Source organism: Lampris incognitus, chromosome 7 (assembly GCF_029633865.1).
Source record: "Lampris incognitus isolate fLamInc1 chromosome 7, fLamInc1.hap2, whole genome shotgun sequence".
NCBI lineage: Eukaryota > Metazoa > Chordata > Actinopteri > Lampriformes > Lampridae > Lampris > Lampris incognitus.
The window spans coordinates 55,227,270-55,243,124 of NC_079217.1; the positions used below are offsets into that span (position 1 = coordinate 55,227,270).

The following is a 15,855-nucleotide window of genomic DNA, read 5'->3' on the forward strand; positions in this document are numbered from 1 at the left end:
TGAAACATGTTATGAATCCAATATGAGCATTTATGTTAGAAATATGGAATGTTATAGTAGAAAAATACAAATTAAAGGGAGGGGTTCGCACACTGAGGTGGTTTGCATATGACTCAAAAGTTTAAGCCAGGAGTGTATGATCCAATATTCAAAGAATGGGCACAAAAAGGCATTACGGCAATTTGTACAGTTCTAGAAAACTGTGAATTTATGAACTTCCAAGATTTAAAGGCAAAATATGGTCTCAAAAACAAAGTTTTTTTTTAGATACATTCAGTTAAGAGACTACTTTACAAAACAGATAAGGTTGGAACCAGATGAAACTTAAAATAATGTGATTGGGGTGATTGTGTATGCATACAAAAAGAAGGGGCTTAGGGTCATCTCTGCTTTGTACCAAGCTTTGGGTTGCTGAAGCGTCATGTGATGTAGGCTGAACGGTACAGGCTACTGATTCCTGCATGCATGACAAACCCCGGATAGGCCCCTTCTCGTGGTATTGACCGGACTTCACTTGTGGAGTTGGCGTAACCTGGGCAGCACTCAGCTGGCTAAAGCCTAACGGGACCACAAACTGGCGGTTATAAAAATCCCACACATCCCTGGCTCGTAAGTGCCTAACAAGTGGGCAGTCCGGACTCCCAATCCGACCATCACTTGGGTGCAACCTGTGATGGATCCCATCGTCTTCACTCTAGTGTTGCCATGGAACTAGATCCTCCCAGGCCAAGCAGTGTGGACCAGCGTTGCGACCTGATCACCACTTTAATCAAGGCTTCAGCGAATGGCTCCAAGTTTTTAAGCACACATCTTAATCTCATGGAATGGATCCTCGGACACGAGAGACGCCAACGACGACGACGACCGAGCTTTGGGGTGAAGCAGGGGGGATTCAGTGCTCTACATAAAAGCAAAGTGGGAAGCAGAGTTAAAGATTCAGATAACAGAGGAAGAATGGTATCAAATGTGTGAGACACAATGTATAGCCACAAACTCAGAAATATGGAGGAAATTCTGCTGGAAGAATTTAACTCACTTTTTCATAAAACCCAAAATAAAAGGCAGGCAACTTGCTGCACAACATCAGTGTTGGAGGCTGTGTGGGAGCATGGAGGCTGACCACTCACATATTTTCTGGAAATGCACAAAGATTAGGTTATAATGGAAGAATGTAAACTTAGATACCAACAATATTTTGGGATATGAAATCCCAAATACCTGCTCTGTGATGTATCTTGGTAACACTGATGATGTTGTGATGAGAGAGGATCTCTACTTGACTAAAGTTTTACTTGCCACATGTAAGAAAGCCGTTACCACAAACTGACTCAATGTAAACACTCCAAAACAGGAACAGTGGATGGAGGTTGTCAAAGACATTTTTGTTATGGAAAAGTTGACATACATTTTGAGAGTCCAACAGAATATATTTAAAAAGAACTGGGAAAATTTGAACATTTATATGGGAAATGACACCAGCTAAATGAATGCCTAATTAAAATATTCGTGTGAATATTGAAATATTTCCAGACAACTATTTATTGTTTTTTATTTTTATCTGTTTGTATATCTTACTGTATTATTTTGGGTGTTGATATTGATGTACTGTTCTGTTTATATCTTTTTAAAAACTCAATAAAACTTAAGTGAAAACATTTTTCATAAAACTGTTACAGGGATGCTCTCCAGCAAACTACTTTTTTCCAGCCAAACAGATGTACACTTCAACATTGTGAAGGGGGAGAAATACTCAAGCATTGGCTGTGAAGCTGTTTTGGGTTAAATGACTCACCTTGGAGATCTCTCCCTTGTGGCCCCCCAGCTTCACAAGACTGATGTGTGGCTGCACTATACACACAGGCTGTACCTGGAGAGGGAAAAAGGACAGACAAGGCTTTGAGGGGCATGTCAATGTAATGTGCATTTTTCAGTTGCCCATATTTTTTATTAGCTTAATGTGAAAACTGATTTGTCATTATATAACCCTAAGAAATATTTCTATGTTAAGTCAAATCTTTCTAATATTGCATACTATTAACACAGGTATATTCTGACATTGAACTGTTAACACACTAGCACACTGTATTTGATGTTAAAACACATTCTTTTTTGTACTTACACAAAAAAGGCAAAATAATTTAAATTAAAATGCTGTAGCACAAACACTTTTTAGGACTGTGACCTAAACGACACAAAGAACTAAAAATAATAAGGAACAAAAAGCAAAAGAGCAGGAATCTACACCAAAAAAAGAGGTTCTATATAGAAAACATTAACATCTGGAAAAAAGAAAAAAAAGAAATCCTGTTATTGGTTATGTTTAGGTACTATCTACAACACTATAGAAATTAACACCGCTATTAGTCTCACCATCAGCAAAGGCAGTAGCAATGAGGTGACCAGTTAAATTAAAACACATCCAGCAACTCTTCCTTGGGCCCAGTGAGGGTTGCCAGACACTTCCCACTAGCTGCCCCCCAAAGTTGTCAACACACAAAAAGCAACACATTCACGTAATAACACAGACACACACAGACACTTATGTATACGTGAACTTGCAAGCGTGTGCCCAAACACACATCCCAACCCACTTAGCATTCTAACATGTACCTGTTAGCTGCCTAAGTGGCTTTATTTTACCCGGCTCCCCTTGAGGAACGCAGTGATGTGAATAACTCTGACTTGTGAGCATGATTTATTTTGTCCAAGGAGCCACTGATTATGAGGGAGCAGTCCCAGTTCATCTGAACATTGGCAATCTCTCCTTGGTGACCTATCAGGGTATGAATACAGCGGAGGAAAACACACTGTGATTAATGTGGGACAATTTAAGACACGTGTGCACACATTTGAATAAGCATGTACACAGCAGTATCTGCATGTGGTGAAGACCATAGTCACAAGATGCAGATACCCACAGAATTTATCTTTTAAGAAATAGACAGGCATGCAGAGAGAACACACACACACACACACATTTTAGGTGCATTAATGATTTCTGACCTCCCTGAAGCAAAATCCCACAGCGAGACAGTGTGGTCAACGGAGCCAGTGACGATCTGGTTTCCCAGTGTGTTAAAGGACAAAGCAATGACCTCTGCAGTGTGACCCTGGATAAGCAGAATTAAAGAGCGAGACAGAAGAAGAAGAAAGAGAAGGATTCCCAATGGTTAAATGGGGATGCAGACATGTGCACATCAAAGACTAGGAATGTATTTTTTCTGCAGTTGTAAGACTTCATGAGAATACACTTTAAAAAGTAGGTTCTTTTTTTATCTTTTTATTGATTTTTGAACCAGTGTTGCATACAAAACATTGTTATATATACAAAATGTCCAATTGAACTGGTTTCATACATATATAAACAGAACCTATTATAGTGGGGTATACAAAGAGTAGAAAAAAAACAGCAACAAGAACAGAAATCAATCCCTATTCCAATTAATTCTTACCCAATCTTCATGTACCCATTAGCCCCGTAATTCCTCCAACCTAATCCCAACCACTTGTTACAAGACAAAAAAAAGAAGAAAAAAAAAACACTAAGTGAAAGGCAAATATATGTACACTCATACCTATTAACCCAATAACATTTCCTGCCCAAAGTCTTCCCACTGGCTATTAGAAAAAGAAGGGGCATCTAGTTGTCATCTGGGTGAATGGTAGCCATCTTCAAATAATCAATAAAGGGCTTCCAGGTCATGTCAAAGGGTTTACCAGGGTTTTTAATTGAAAATCTATTTTTTTAAAGTTTGATGTGAGATAGTATCTCCTTGAGCCAGCTATTGTGTGTGTGTGGGGGGGGGGACATGTTTCCACTTAAATAAAATTAGGCACCTAGCTAAAAGAGTTGTAAAGGCCAAGATGCACTTTTTATCAAAGACAAATTAGGTGCTGTAGATGGTGGGACTCCAAATAGGGCTGTAAGAGGTTCAGGCTTAAGGTTCATACCAAATATTGTCCCAAGTGTGTTAAAAATTTGACACCAGAAATCTGTCAGTTTTGGACAGGACCAAAACATGTGAGTATGGTTTGCAGGTGATTGTTTGCACCTATTGCAAGTATCATTGATAGCTGGGTAGATTTTTGCCAGTCGGACATTGTTGTAGTGTACTCTGAACAGAACCTTACTCTGGATTAGATCATGCCTAGCACACATAGAAGCTGAGTGGACCAGTTCGAGAATATGGTCGCACTGGTTGTCATGTATTGACACACCAAGTTCCTGTTCCCAGATCTCCTTCAAATGGGCTGCTGGATTGGGGTTAAGGGAGTCAGTGGAGCCATAAATTATGGAAATTGAGCGTTTCTGTACAGGGTCCAGAGTAAAAATGGGGTAAATAGCGGATCCAGGAGGGTGATTAGGGAAATGGGGGTAGTTGGTTTTAATGAAATGTCTAACTTGAAGGAAGCGAAAGAAGTGGGATTTAGGCAGGTTAAACCTGGTTGAGAGCTCTGTGAAATCAGTGAAGATTCCTTCCTTATAGAAATCTTTGATATTAAGTAAGCTCGTCACACCAAATGTGAAAAATGGGGTCAGAGGAAGAAGGTGGGAATAAGTGGTTTTTGAAGACTGGGGCTAAAGTACAGGGTTTGTCCAATTTGAAATGCTTACGGAATTGTACCCATATCTTAACTGACTTGGTAATGACTGGATTTTGGGAAAATCACCGGACTTCAATGACATGGTGATTAACCTGTTTGTATCCCAGAAAGGTCGTTGATGTGAGCTTCTCTTCAAATAAGGTAGGCCCAAGCCTATAGACCTCTAAAAAGACTATCAGACACGTTTAGCTTTCCTGTCTACATATTGCTTGTCTCTCTTCTATAATGACCATTATTTCTGCTGTGCTCACTAAATTGTTTTATTCAGGACATGTTTGACACAGGGCGGCACGGTGGCGCAGTGGTTAGCACGGTTGCCTGGACGTCCCGGGTCAGCCTCTGTGTGGAGTTTGCCTGTTCTCCCCATGTCTGCGTGGGTTTCCTCCGGGGGCTCCAGTTTCCTCCCACAGTCCAAAGACATGTAAGTCAGGTAAATCGGCCATACTAAACTGTCCCTAGGTATGAATGTGTGTGTGTGTGTGTGTGTGTGTGTGTGTGTGTGTGTGTGTGTGTGTGTGTGCGTGCGTGCGTGCGTGCGTGCGTGCGTGCGTGCGGGCCTTGTGATGGCCTGGCGGCCTGTCCAGGGTGTCTTCCCACTTGCCACCCAATGACTGCTGGAATAGGCTCCAGCATCCCCTCGACCCTGAGAGCAGGATAAGCGGTTCAGATAATGGATGGATGAATTTTAAGCTGGAGTTGTGCAGTAATGACAGACTGGAGGGAGAGCTTCGAAGACATTAGCTCCATTTGGGCCCATAGGGGACGTGTCTCAGCCCTGTTATCGATCCAACAGTGTAATTTTCCAATATTGCATGCCCACTAATACTGAATAAAATTGGGCAGTGGCAGACCACCTGACTTTCTTCGGAGTTGTAAAATGTTATGGCAGTTTATTAGCCTATGGGAATGAGGATACCATCTCATCTAATTGATGAAAGAAATACTTTTTCATAAAAATTGGAATGTGTTGAAATAGGTATAGGAATTTGGGGAGGATCAACACCTTTATAAGGTTAACACGGCCAATTAAAGACAAGGGGAGAGAGGACCAGCGAATTATGTCAAGTTTATATTTATCGACAAGGGTTTGAAAGTTTTTGGCAAAAAGGTCATTAAATGAGGTGGTGATAAACACTCCCAAGTATTTAAAGTCTTCAGAGACTACTCTGAATGGTAGGACAGACTGTGGTATTTTCTTGGACAAAGCATTGATGAGGAGAAGTTCACTTTTTTGGAAATTTAACTTATATCCAGAGTATTTGCCGAATTTAATTAAAATGTCTTTGACAACCGGGAGGGATGAAACTGGGTTGGAGGCATATAAAAGCAGATCGTCTGCATATAAGGACAGTTTGTAAGTGACACCCATCCTGGTGATGCCCTGAAACCTCCTCTCCTCTCGAAGCCAAATGGCTAGGGGTTCGATGGCAATTACAAATAAGAGGGGAGAGAGAGGGCACCCCTGTCTGGTGCCACGGTGGAGAGCAAAAGGGGGAGACCTCACACCACTGGTGAGAACACAAGCAACCGGCACTCCATGGAGTAGTCTAATCCATGCAAAAGTCAGAGCTAAAACCAAACCTTTCTAAGACATAATAAAGGTATCGCCACTCAACCCTGTCAAATGCTTTTTCCACATCTAAAGATATTACTACCTCAGGAGTGTCAGGGTTGGGGGAGCCGATCATATTGAGCAGCCTTCCGGTGTTATAAGAGGAGCTCCTTCCGATCATGAAACCAGTTTGGTCTGTTGAAATCAAATTTGGTAGGGCCCGTTGTAAACGTGAAGCTAAAACCTTTGCTAGAATCTCTTGGTCTACATTTAAGAGAGATATGGGCCTGTAACTGTTACATTCAAGAGGGTGTTTGTCTTTTTTTAGTAAGAGACAGATGGTGGCTTCAGATAAACTCAAAGGTAGTTGGCCATTAGTGGAGGATTCATTGTAAACATCAGCTAAAAGTGGAGAGATTAAATTTGAATATTCTTTATAAAACTCTACTATGTACCCGTGCGGGCCTGGGGGTTTACAATTTTGCAGCAGTCTGACTGCCTCCCTTACTTCATTGGCTGAAATCGGAGCTCTCAGCTCATTGGTGTAATTGACACTGATTCTCGGAAACATGATCAACTCTAAAGGGTTGTGGCCATTCCAGACTTCAGGTGAATATTCAGAGGAATAAAGGTCAGAATATTTTTTTTTAAAACGTCATTCACCATTTTTGGGTTGGGAGACAATAATCCCCAGTGGTGATCCTATCCTTGGGATCAGTCTTGAGACAGCCGCTGTCCTGGCCCAGTGAGCAAGAAGTTTACCACCTTCTTCTCCCATTTCGAAGTAGCATTGCCTTGATTGTAATAATTGTCTTTCAATCTTGGTGGTTGACAAGAAATTGAACTCAGCTTGAAGCTTAAGTCGTTGGCTGTAAAACACTGAGGTGGGAGTGGAGGCATACTGCACATCAGCCCTCTGTTGATCCGAGATCTCTGTCAATCTGAATGTTTCTGCTCTTTTCAACTGAGAAGCAAAGCAGATAGCTGCTCCCACAGGTAGGCCTTGCACGCTTCCCACAAGATACCTTTTGCAATATTTGGCATGTCGTTCGTCTGGGGAAAAAAGTGAGAGGTTTCGTCTGAAAAGACTTTTTTTAAATTTCATATTGGTTAACAATTGTGGGGAGAGCCTCCATTGTCTGGGTGAAGAGTTGTAACTGGGGAAGTGTATGTCCACTGATGTGGGGGCATGGTCTAAGATTACAATACTATGGTGCATACTGCTATTAATCCAATGTAAGATTCTGTTGTCAACAAGAAAGAAATCAGGTCTCGAGTAAGAATGGTGAACGTGGGAGAAAAACGAGTATGCATTTACAGATGGATGGGTGGACCTCAAAGGGTCGCTCAAACCAAGCTGGTCCTTAAGTGAATTCAGTACTGTGGCAGCTTTAGACAAAGTGGACGGTCCAGAGGAAGACCCATAAAGGTCAGGGTCTTGGAGGAGATTAAAATTGCCATCTAAGAGCAGGTAGTGACTATCTACATCAGGGAGAGAAGGGGAAAAAAAAGGTTAATACATCTGTCATCATCCCAGACAGGGGCATAGACGCATGCTAAAACTACAGGTATGTTAAACAGCTTGCCCGATACTGCTACAAATCGACCAGTGGGATCTTCAATGGATTTTGAAGATCGAATGCTACATTTTTATCAATTATGATAGCTGCCCCTCTCACCCTTTTGGAATACTTGGAGTGAAATATATGACTCATCCAGGATCTCTTAATGCATGAAATTTCAGAAAGCATAAGATGGTTTTCCTGCAGGAAATAAATATCCCCTTTAAGCTGTTTTAGGTGTGCCAACACTTAACCTCATTTGGTGACTCCATTGACACGCCTAAAATTCCATGAGACAAACCAACAGCCCTTACCTTGAGATGTTATGCTCAACATTGTTCACAAAACACTGGGGACAGAACATGTGTCCAGATGATGCCTGCGGGGGGGGGGGGGGGGGGATAACAGCATAGCCAGGGGAAGAGAAAAAGGAAACAAAAAGAATAATAATAATGAAGCCAAAACCTTATGCAACTTTCCATTCTTTCCATACTCACTACTCTCTTTCAGTCACAATTCCCATTATTCACAGTGTTACCTGACAAAAATGCAGACAATTTTAACAAAAGCAAAAATGTTTAGGTGAGGATGCTGGCACTGCGCTGCTAGTATCCTTACTGGAGACAGCTTGACATTTTCCTTGATGACTTCAAAGAGACCCGTAATCAGTGACTGTTGCCTGCATCACATCTAATTTGGTTTCACGAGATGCAAATGCTGACTTAAATTTGGTAGAAAAGGCTGATGACATAGACACGCGGTGCTCTTCCAGCAAGTTAGCGAGGGCCTGCATGCTAATAATCCCTCTTGCATCAGTGGAATGTTCGTCTTTTTTGCCATCTTCTTTTTTATTATGTTTTGTTTGGGATGCCATAGGGCAGTTTATAGATGGTGTCTGCCCTTAGTAAAAAAAATTAGACAAAGGTTCACGATATAAAAAAGTTATGGGTTGTAAAGTCATGGGAGAGTACGGCAAATGCATCTACTCCAGTCCTCTCTCCACCAGAAGTCATATAAAAGTAGGTTCTTATAAAGGGAATGCACACATTGGTTTTTGTATTAATTTGACCGGAGATTGATTTATTTTTCAAGTTTTTGGGCTGTAAAGAGAACAGAGAAAGACAAAAGTTTTAGAACCGTTTTTTTTTTAGCACATAGCCAGCTAGTCAGTCAACCAGTCACAACACGTACCCATGTGCCACTCATGCATAAAACAAAGATCTGTATTCCCCGCACATTGGGTTAAGACTGCCTCATTTAAGTACAATTCCCAATCAGATGACAGAAGGATAAGTGAACCGGAAAAGGAGCTGAGAATCCACAAGGTTAATGGCTCACCGTGAATGAATAATTACTGTAGACATGAATGAATGAATGAATTCATAAATCATTATTGGATTTATATGAGCAAGAGAGAAAATGTGAAAGAGAGACATGGACAAATGGACACACAGAACAGTAATGAAAAATAAATGTTAAAAAAATAACTAGATAACTAACTATCTGAGTGGCCAGATCCACCCCAGTCTCCACATCCCACGGCTTGGCAGTATTGTCCAATGCTGCCTGTGGCTATCAGTGTACTCTGGGGATTAAATGCCACACTGCATCATAAGAAAAACGAATAAAAAGCACTGTTAGGAGTTAGCATCCCCAGGTTCAGCTCTTGCATATGATTTGTTCTCCCAAATTTGAACGGACATTATTGGGACACACTGCTCCCCGGACTTAGAATACCTGGCTGTGAAATGCAGGCAATTTTATATGCCGAGGGAGTTTTTTGCCGTCTTAATCACAGCTGTTTACATACCATGACATGCTAACGCTAAGATAGCACTGGAGGAACTGCACAGCACTATCAACAACCAGCCGAATGCACATCCTGAGGGAACTGTGATTTTGGCAGGAAACGTTAACCACTCAGAACTAAAGACAGTGCTGCCCAAACTCCACAAGAATATCAACTTCCCAACCAGAGACAAAAATATTCTGGATGAAGTTTACACCAACATCCCAGGAGCATACAAAGCTGCACCATCACCACACCTCGGCTTATCCGACCACATCTCACTGGTTATGATTCCATCCTATAAACCTCTAATCTACAGAACAAGGCCAGCTGTTAAAACTGTCCAAGTTTGGAGTGAGGAAGCCACCTCATGACTGCAGGCCTGCTTTGGAAGCACAGACTGGGAAGTGTTTGCACAGGAAGAAAACTTAGAGGAATACACGTCAGCTGTCCTGGCCTACATTCACTTCTGTACTGAGACAGTACCAACTACCAAAACCATCAAGGTATTTCTGAACCTGAAGCCATGCCTGGACAGGAATGTTCGGTCTCTGCTCAGGGCTCAAGATGCTGCCTTCAGGACAGATGACATGCTGGCCTACAAAAATGCCCGGAGGAACTTAAAAAGGGCATTAGAGAGGCTAAATGCAGGTACAAGCAGGTGCATTGAGGGGCACTTCACACACAACAACAACCCCCGGAGCATGTGGAGAGGTATTAAAAACATAGTGGATACAAATGCAGCACCCCACACATCACCTGTGACAGCGCCCTCCCTGACATGCTTAACCAGTTCTTTGCACGCTTTGAAATGCAGAACAACAGAGTGAGGGTCCAAATGACCCTGCCCAAGGAGGAGCATGCACTCGTCCTACAGCACCATCAGGTGAAATCCAATTTGAGGAGAATTGATATCGCCAAAGCGGCAGGACCAAACAGAGTGCCGGGCTGCACAATGAAGACATGCGCTGACCAACTAACAGGGGTGTTCACCAACATCTTCAACCTCTCCTTACAACAGGCTGTAGTCCCCACCTACCTGAAATCCAACACCATTGTGCCTGTACCCATGAAGACAGCAGTCATCTGCCTCAATGACTATCACCCAGTTGCCCTCACCCCAATTATTATGAAGTACTTTCTCACATCAAGGACATCATCCCCACAGATCTGGACAGCCACCAATTTGCCTATTGGGGGAACAGATCTATGGAGGATGCAGTCTCAATTACACTTCATACAGCTCTGTCCCACCTGCAGCATCCAAACACATATGTCAGGATGCTCTTTTTTGACTTCAGCTCTGCTTTCAATACAATAATCCCCCATAAACTGGTACACAAACTCAGCAACCTAGGATTAACCACCTCACTCTGTTCATGGATTATGGACTTCCTCACTCACAGACCACAAAATGTCAGGATAGGCAACCATAAATCTTCAACCCTCATCCTGAACACAGGTGTGCCACAGGGCTGTGTGATCAGTCCAGCCCTCTTCACCTTTTTCCACCCACGATTGTACCCCCATTCATTCCTTCAACACTATAATCAAGTTTGCTGATGACACCACTATAGTGGGACTCATAACCAACAACAAGCAGACACACTACAGAGAGGAGGTCCAACATCTGGCTGAGTGGTGTTCAGACAATAACCTGGTCCTGAACACCAGTAAAACAAAGGAAATCTCTGTGGACTTTAGGAGATCCAGGAAGACCACCCCACCCCCACTGCACATAAACGGTAAAGAGGTGCATATTGTGGATAACATCAAATTCCTGGGAATCCACATAACCAAAGAACTCAAATGGTCACTCAACACCTCCCACCTGGTGAAGAAAGCACAACAGAGGCTTTTCTTCCTCAGGAAACTTAAACAAGCTGGTCGCTCCTCTCAGCTACTGGTCAACTTTTACAGAAGCACAATAGAAAGCATCCTCTGTCAATGTGTCACAGTGTGGTATGCCAGCTCCACAGCAGAGAACAGGAAGGACTTGGCCCCGGTGGTAAAGGCAGCACAGAGGATTGTGGGAGTTGTGCTCCCAAACTGTGATGCTGTGTAATGCTGGCCGCCTACAGAGGAAAGCCAGCAACATCCGCAAAGACACAACACATCCAGGTCACTGTGTGTTTATTCCCTTGCCATCGGGGAAAAGATACCCCACCATCAAAACCTAGACTAACAGACATGAGGAACAGCTTCTTCCCCAGAGCTGTAGCCTCCATCACCCCCCCCCCACACACACACACACACACACCTATAACTGCTGAGGGCTAACTGGTACTAAAGCCGCTGCAATATGGACAACTATGTGCAATAATCCCATACACTATTTTGAACTTTAAAAGCCACTGCTATCTTTTATTGTCTCATTATCATTTTTGCTATCTCACTTATTTTTACTACCTCACTTGTTGTACTAAATTTGGTTTGTCCTTGTGTTTATCTGTTGTTAATCATTAACCTTGTCTAGTGCTGCTGGCCTGAGAGTCACCAAATGAAATTTCCTTGTGTGCGCACAATGACAATAAAGTATCTTATATGATTCCAAAACACCATCAACTAAAGCAGGGCCGTTGTTTCCAAACATTTAATATTTCTTTCAGTGTCATATGATTTATATGCTGAGTTTGTCCTGGACTTGGCAAAACATAGTCCTGTTCTGGAAAGGAGGCTTTTTAATTTTGACTATTGTCACTATTGACTATTGTCTATCCATCCATTATCCAAACCACTTATCCTGCTCTCAGGGCTGTGGGGATGCTGGAGCCTATCCCAGCAGTCATTGGGCGGCAGGCAGTGAGACACCTTGGACAAGCTGCCAGTCCATCACAGGGCGGGCCCACACACACACACACACACACACACACACCTAGGGACAATTTAGTATGGCCGATTCATCTGACCTACATATCTTTGGACTGCGAGAGGAAATCGGAGCACCCGGAGGAAATCCAAACATGCCTTAATACAACAAAATTGAGATGAATATTCAATCCAAATTCACCTTACTGAATTACTGATTTTTATTTTGTTTTTTTAAATTTGATTTTTGATATACTTTATTGACTGTTGTGACTATCGTAAAGACGCTTTACGGTAGCTATTTGAAATGTGAGAAATGTCTTTAAGATAGAAAATGTATAGATAATAATGATAATAATAAGTTGTAGTATTAGTGGCAGTAGCTGTAATAGTAGCTTAAGTATTAGTATTAGTGGCTGTAATGGTGTTATCGTAGTGGTACTATTGTTATTTTTCATACTGACAACTTCTCTTGTTGCACACTAAGCAACCCTTAAATGAAAAACACATTTTTAGAATTTAACAAAGATGTGTAACATACTATTTCTGCCATGTGTCTGCGAAAGGTATGAAAACATTTGCCAGTCTCTGCACTCCATAGTTTGCAGGTCTTATCAAAAGAACCAGCGGCAATCTTGTCCCCGAGTTTAAGGAACAGAGAAGCAAATATCAAATAGCACAGAAAAAAAGAGCAAAGACAGGATATCTTAAAACAAAACAAAGTGGCTTTGAACAAATGAACAAGAAATAATTGAGTGTCAGAGGGAGCCACTGAGTTCCTCATAACTCTTTCTAAAATGTTCTTCAAAACAACTCCTTACCCATAGGGGTTGTTGAATGCAATGGCATATACCACGTTCCTATGACCCTCTCGCAGGGGTGGGCGATCTTATCCAGAAAGGGCTGGGGTGGGTGCAGGTTTTTGTTCCAACCAAGCAGTTACACACCGGATCCCACTAATCAACCAGTAGAGTCTTTGCTGAGAAACTTGATTAGGAGACATAGGTGTGTAACTGCTTGGTTGGAACAAAGACCTGCACCCAAACCGGCCCTTTCTGGATAAGATTGCCCACCCCTGTGTCTAGTGTGTGCAGCTCAGTGCCTGACACGGTGTCCCACATTCTGCATGTCACAACTTCCAGTTATGAAACTGAAGGATGGCAGAGAGAGAGAGAGACAGAGACAGAGTGAAAGCGACATAGACATAGACAGAGAGTGAATGAACAAAGGGGAGAGGGTACTGCTCACCCTCTCTGAACCCAAGAAACAAATGCCCAGGGTTTTCTAGAAGCCAGAATGGCAGCTCTCCATGTGCTGCAGATAAACTTACCTCAACCCCAATTTGTTGAAGGCAACATTTTTCAGAGGCAGTAAATGTGCCTGGAGCACCTGGAAAGGGTACCAGAGAAGGATCATGAGAAAACTAACTCTGAGGGGATATACTTAATTCACTGAATTTGTTCAATTTCAAATATTTAAGTTTACTGGTGTCACTTCCATGCATAATTAATTTGACTTTGATGCGCTGGATAGACTTGGTATGCTGACCGCTGCTTCCCTCTAGTGTCACTTTAAAGCAATAATCACTGGTTCTTGCCACCAAGCAAAACAGCAAACTCAGATTTTAAAATGTCTTAGTAAATTTTGAAAAACTAACCTTTTTTTCTGAAAATTTAAACATCCAAAGTTTGATTGTAAACTTACAAAAGTCATTGAGTAACAAATTTAACAACAAGAAAACGGTCTAAAACTGCTTAATTTCCTCGATCTGATCCAACATTTGTGTGCCCAAAGACATTTCAGCCTGAATCAGACATTGGGAAAAAAATTTGATATTTGATTTGAAGATTCATCCTAGAATGCACTGGGACAGATCAGTGATGTTTCCTGAGGTCCTTGGGTGTTTCAGGTCTTTCAACATCATACACCCTCTCTCAGGAGACCCAGCCAGGGTTGATCAGGCCCTGGCTTGTGTCCCAGCAGCACTGGCCCACAGATCACTCCTTCTAATCCAAAGCCACCTGGATGCCCTCTCTGTAGCCTCAGTCTACTGCATTCAAATAATTTCAATCTAGCACAATCAAATAATAGAGGAAATTTCAAGAGAGGAACTAGAGGTGTTGTCTTCTGTGTTCCCCAAAACCAGGCAAGATACACATTACTTTCAGAATCACTGCCCCTGTTGTAAATCAAATAGGTTAGTATAGGTAGTTGTTGCAAGTGTAGGTTACCCTACAACAGTAGTCTTATTTAACTGCATGTTGATTTGCCCATTCACTATTGGCTAGTAATGCAAATACAGTTTCTGTTTCTGACCTTGGTAAGAAAGAACCTTTGGTGATCCTGCTGGCCCCGTTTCTGCTGCAGTCTGAGGATCAGCTGTTTGACCTGGTCAGCCCTGAACTCTGTGATGAGGGGCTCTAACTGCCTGACTTTTGCCAATGGAGGTTGCCATAAAAAAAAAGAAGAAAAAAAAACTAAAAAAAAAGAAAAAAGGAAGAGAACCAGAAGGAATGAGGACAAACAGTAGTTTTGTTTTGATACAGGAAAATATTTATTTTATTTACAAGTTATATTGTGACATGTTGTACTATGTACTTGCACTATGCTCTAATGTGTTGGTGTTTACATTGGAAAAGGAGGATGTTACATGGTCTAGTTAGATCAATAGCATCGGCAATCTACTAGTTTGATGTTTGATGCATGACCCCGGATATAGGGGAGTTGTTACTTGCTTTGAGAGATGACTCGTTCTGAACTTGGCACACGTCTGTCATTTATTCATGCATTCAGTATATCCTAGACAAACAAAACAGTTGCTATTTAAAAAAAACTAAAACAAACTGTTGCTATGGCGATGGATGCAAGTCACGCTCTCATGCGGGCCGCCACGCATGCAAAGTACGGGTACAATGCCAAAATCTCGTGACGAGACGTGATTGGTGGTTGTCCGTCACCTGACGAACCATTCAAAGAAATGACGGTCAAGGTTTTAATCTAACCCTAACCTAATCTCTACCCCTAAACATAACCCTCACCCTGAAACTAAACCTAACTCTACCCTCCTTGAATATTGAGTGCTAGCAATAACTGATTTTTGACAAATTACCATTCTGTTTGTGAGATGATCTGAGTGGCTGCAAGCTTGCAACACGTGTTATTGGTGTGGAGGATGCACGTGCAGCATCTGTCTTATCTACAGTAGCTTGGTGAAGCAGTAAACAGTAATATGGACAGTAGGCTTCTATAAAAATTTCATTTTTTCCTTGCAGACCAGGATTATCTTTGACATGAAGATTTACCAGAATATGTCTGTAAAATACAGGGTGATATGCATTACTTGAAATGTTCTCAACATCTCATGAAATGTGATTTTCTTGTCTAGTGGAATTTATAAATGAAGTAAGACTGACATAAGGCTTGTTTTATCATGCCTCTGTAATTCCTCTATTTCCTGAGAGGTCAAAGTCCTGCCGTAAACAATGGGGCACATGCAGACAATAAGCAGCTGAAAGAAAGCTTGAAGCGTGCCAGTGGTA

General features: G+C 41.9%; 1 pseudogene; it reads right to left on the reverse strand.

Annotated features, from left to right (window-relative positions):
- Positions 1–798: 798 nt before the first annotated feature.
- Positions 799–15,809, reverse strand: LOC130115284 (dynein assembly factor with WDR repeat domains 1-like; annotated as a pseudogene).
- Between the last annotated feature and the right edge of the window lie 46 nt (positions 15,810–15,855).